Source organism: Leptonychotes weddellii, chromosome X (genome assembly GCF_054177405.1).
Source record: "Leptonychotes weddellii isolate Sample4059 chromosome X, ASM5417740v2, whole genome shotgun sequence".
In the NCBI taxonomy this organism is placed as follows: Eukaryota; Metazoa; Chordata; class Mammalia; order Carnivora; family Phocidae; genus Leptonychotes; species Leptonychotes weddellii.
In genome coordinates, this window is record NC_138385.1 from 41,081,872 (window position 1) to 41,087,064 (window position 5,193).

The 5,193-nt window shown below is 35.4% G+C and overlaps 1 pseudogene; it reads right to left on the reverse strand.

Moving 5' to 3' along the window:
• Positions 1–2,281: 2,281 nt before the first annotated feature.
• On the reverse strand, positions 2,282–2,978 carry LOC102726038 (nascent polypeptide-associated complex subunit alpha pseudogene; annotated as a pseudogene).
• Between the last annotated feature and the right edge of the window lie 2,215 nt (positions 2,979–5,193).

The following is a 5,193-nucleotide window of genomic DNA, read 5'->3' on the forward strand; positions in this document are numbered from 1 at the left end:
AAAATTTACTTAGAGGCTTAGAACTTGAATTTAAGCCATTATTTATTCCATTTCTTTCAACAAAATAATCATTGTTATAGAAGCTAATGTGCAAAATTCCCATCTCTGGCCCAGTTATTTTTCTTTCAGAGGTCTCTGGCTATACTGCCCTTTTCCTAATTACTAATATACCCTCTCTTCAAGTCTATAGTGGCTTCTCCTTGTTTTCCCCACTCAGACCACACTTGCTCTCTACTAAACAAAGCAAAAAACAAAACAAAACAAAACAAAACAAAAAACTTTCTTTAGGCTCTGTCAAACTTCCTGAAGTGTTTCCTTTCATAGTTTCCTTTTGGCCTGCTATCTGAGCTCAGCCCTTGTCAATCTCACTGCTTTTTGCATCCAGTTTTCTCATTTTTAACTTGATGCATTTTATCAGAAAATCCCCATCATCCAAAGCCTGGTAATTATTCTTATTCCTCCTTTTGAAAAACCTCTACTATGTCCCTAAAATTCTCCAGATTAGAAAGAAGTCAGGTGACAACTACCTCCCCCTAACCTATCTATTTAATTTGTGGGGATAAACTTCATCTCACAAAAATCAGAAACATTAAAAATGGTTTGGCCTGTATGACTACAGATTCTTGCCACTAATACATTATCACATTATAAATCATATATATGAAAGAGTTCAGTTTGTGTTGTTTTAATGCAAAGTCCTATAGAGGAAGAGAGGTGAGGAGATAGGCAGATGTAGCATCATATATGTAGTGAGCATATTACTTGTCTCAAACAGATACCTTCTTTTTTTTATTATTATGTTCAGTTAGCCAACATATAGTAAGTACATCATTAGTTTTTGATGTAGTGTTCAACGATTCATTAGTTGTGTATAACACCCAGTGCTCATGACAACACGTGCCCTCCTTAATACCATCTCACTTGACTACCCCATCCCCCCACACACCTCCCATCTGTAACCCTCAGTTTGTTTCCTGGAATCCAGAGTCTCTCATGGTTTGTCTCCCTCTCTGATTTCTTCCCATTCAGTTTTCCCTCCTTTCCCCTATGGTCCTCCACGCTATTCCTTATGTTCTACATATGAGTGAAACCATATGATAATTGTCTTTCTCTGCTTATTTCACTTAGCATAATCCCCTCCAGTTCCACCCATGTTGACGCAAATGGTGGGTATTCACCCTTTCTGATGGCTAAGTGATATTTCATTGTATATATGAACCACATCTTCTTTATCCATTCATCTGTTGAAGGACATCTTGGCTCCTTCCACAGTTTGGCTATTGTGGACATTGCTGCTATGAACATTAGGATGTATGTGCCCTTTCTTTTCACTACATTGGTATTTTGGGGTAAATACCTAGTAGTGCAATTGCTGGGTCGTAGGGTAGTTCTATTTTTAACATCTCGAGGAACCTCCATACTGTTTTCGAGTGGCTGTCAAAATCACTTTACCAATTACACTGAGCTTCTAAATATATTATCCCATTCATTCCTCTTAACAACTCCAGAAGAGGGTAGATGAGGCAGTAACAGAGTCATCTTTAGACATGGTAAGCTGAGCTTCAGCAAGAGTCTTACTCAACTAAGAGAAGATGGCTTATAACTGGTGGGTCCATGATTCTGATCCAGATTTTGTAAACTGCAAAACGAGATTCTTTCTCCACAGCATTGCCAAGATTTCAATAATTACATATACATAGAATGAATAATAGACACTAGATACTCTTACCTTACAAGTCCCTAGTGACTAAAATTATTAAAGCCACAGGAAATCTCGAATTAATATTTAGCCTATAAAAGAAAAGGTTTTATCCAAAAAAGATACACCTTGCCTTTACTTGCTGCAGACTCTCTTACAAGTAGAAATATGGACTTAATTTCTGTAAGTTCTCTTACTCTCAAGTATATATTTTTTTCCAGAGTCAGAGAGCAAATCTCAAACTACAAGTAATATTGAATGATGAAATAAACCACATGTTTAATCAATGCTTTAGTATTGTAAGGCGGGCAAAATTATGTTTCTATCTTGGTAACTTCAACTGTAGTTGAGATGGTTTCTACTGATATGATAAGAAAAATTGTTCTTGAGGAAATACAAAACCTAATAGCCCATTTGTATAGCAGAAACCACTGGTAGATGTGAACACCATGACTTAGGAGCCATTTTCAAGTTTAAGAGACAATTTCTTTTTTTTTATATATCCAATAAGAAGCCATAACTTTATTAATGATAGAAACAATACAAATTTAAAACCAAGCTGCTGTTATTTTTTTGAAACACCAAAAAAAGTTCCTTTTTTTCAGATGGTTACATTGTTAATTCCATAATAGCATTTACAATATCATCACTGTTGTTCTTCAGGGGTTGGACTGCCTTTGCTCTTGACACATTTGTTTGTGACATGACCAATTCTATGTCCTTAACCTCTGCACCTGTTTCATCAACCTCTTCCTCTTCACTCTCCTCTTGTACAGTTGAAGTCTTTGTGTTTTCTTGAGTGTTTGAGACAGCTTCACCTTGAACTTTGAATTTTTCAGCAGCAGCTAGTTGTGCTTGCTGAGATATCTTCAATCTTGACTTCCCCTCATAACTATGTAGGTATCTGAAGCTGTTTCCTTTTGGCCTGCTATCTGTAGATATTGTAGACATCTGGTTTTATGATGACAAACAGGATATTCTTAGATTTTCAGATAGTGACTCTAGTAACCCCTATAACCTGTTGAAGATCCAGTTTAGACATAGCCTTCCATGCCTTCTTTTCACTCTGGCTCTGTTTTGCCTTACTGACTGGTTCTTCATCAATTTCAGCTGCTGCTGCAAGTTGAGTTTGTTGTGTGGTTGCCTGTGTGGAATCCTGTTCCTCAAGCTCTGGTACTGATTCATCACTGTCAGATTCTGTTCCAGATCCTGTCTCAGGCTGGTGCTGTGGCAACTCCTGCTCTGTAGCAGGGACAGTTTCCGTGGCTTCACCAGGCATTTTGTGCAGGAAACACAGAACCAAGATAGCAACAGAAAGAGCAAGACACCATTTCATTCAGTGTATAGACAAAACACCAAGCATGTACAAAATAGAGCACTTAAGATCTGCAGAATGTCCTCTAATGGGATTTAAGCAAAAAGTTTTAAAGTTCGGGCGCCTGGGTGGCTCAGTTGGTTAAGCAACTGCCTTCAGCTCAGGTCATGATCCCAGGGTCCTGGGATCGAGTCCCGCATCGGGCTCCCTGCTCTGCGGGAGGCCTGCTTCTCCCTCTCCCACTCCCCCTGCTTGTGTTCCCTCTCTCGCTGTGTCTCTCTCTGTCAAATAAATAAAATCTTTAAAAAAAAAAGTTTTAAAGTTCATAATATATAGATAATAGTTTTCTGATACAAAACATAATGTTTATTATAGAGCTGAATAGTTTATATCCTGCAAATAAATTTATAGGAAATGACCACTTAAATGGTAAACTAACAAATTTTTATCATACTAATTAAAATTAAGGAGAATAAATTAACCATGGCTATGTATTTTTTAAATTACCAACAGTAATACTTTAAAATTTTGCATAGTGTTTTTAACCAGATTCTTTATGTAAATATTTGTACATTTCCCAATGGGTGTTATAATTTGTGACAGTATATAGTATTTTCTTAATGCCACTTTTGAAAATTCTCAGATCTCAGGAGGACATCTTTTTAAGGAGCAAACATTTATAACAGAAGTATTATTCAAAAAAAAGAAGTATTATTCAAATATTGTCATATTTATCTTTGAATTATCTAACTTACTTCCTGTTTTGGAATAAAGCAATATGTAATTAAATAAATACATTTAAATAATAAGTGAAATATATATGTCAACATTGCTATGTTAATCTGTGATTTGGTGAAAAATTATCTAAGACCAATGTCAAAGACCAATTAGTTAATATAATAATATTAATTACAAACAGCATAATTTGTTTCACTTTATAAAATATTATCCTTAAAATAATTGCAAGCTATTATGTTTGTCTTTTTTATACAAATATGCTCATTCACCCAATAAAAAAGTAGTTGAAGATATTATTGTTGAAGAAAGTGTTTATGTGTGCTTGATGAAACATCATTTTAGTAATTTTTATTTGGGGAGTTTAAAATAAGAGGCCCAACATATCAATTATAACTTAGAATGTGATAACAATTAGAAAAACAAACAAACACTGAAGCCACATCAAGAGGTCCTAATGAAATTAAAGCCAGGACTTAACTGAACTTGATTGCTGAGGACCAGTACTAATATGGACCGGATTAACTTCTCTTCTATTTCCATGACCATGGAAAGTAAGCCATCCTCATCAGCAAAACTGGGCACTGAAAAGGGGAGGTTGATCATTATAAATCCATTCCTACAACTGAAAAACACAGCTCAAGGTGCACATCTTATTGATGGTTCAGAAGCATTTCTTTATACACAAAGCATCATGTTACATTATTTGAATAAACAGAAATATAGGAAGCTTACTGAAAAACATACATTATAAAGATGAAAAACAGAAGGATTTGCAAGCCTAGGAAATTTTTAACGTTTTTATAAAATACAATTGGAACTGTTTTGTACAAGTGAGATTACAACAGACATAGAAAAGATTGATGGGGTGAGAGTGAAGGTTGTAATTTAGCTCTTGTCATCTTCCAAATGTGTTTTGCAGAGAGTAAGAGATTTGGTTTCTAGCAATATTGTTTAAAATGAGAATATATGGGCTTTAATCTGGATTGTAGGGGCACCATTAGTAACAAAGGTACAGTCTAAATGAGATAACACAAGAATGCTCCCAAAATCCCTGTCACATTCCACCAACTTGTGGTTATGGATCTACATGTATTGGTTTTATTACATCATCACATATGCACATGTAATGAAAAGAGCTATTTCAAATTTGCATATCTGATAAATGGTAAATTTGCCTTGGTCCTCTCGATATTGCCTCTAACTCTTCCTCACCCTTCACTGGATGACACATACACTTTGAACATACACACATACCATCAAAACTGGAGATAGTATTCAAGCACGAGTTATCTGTTGTCATAATAATGCTACATAGTTCATATGCTTCAGTAGCTTAAACTAATAGCCATATAATATTGCTTATTAAGTCAGTGTGTTTGTTGGAAAGTTCTTGTATTGGTCAGCTTGACAAGGCTCATTCATGGATCTGCAGGTCAGCTGG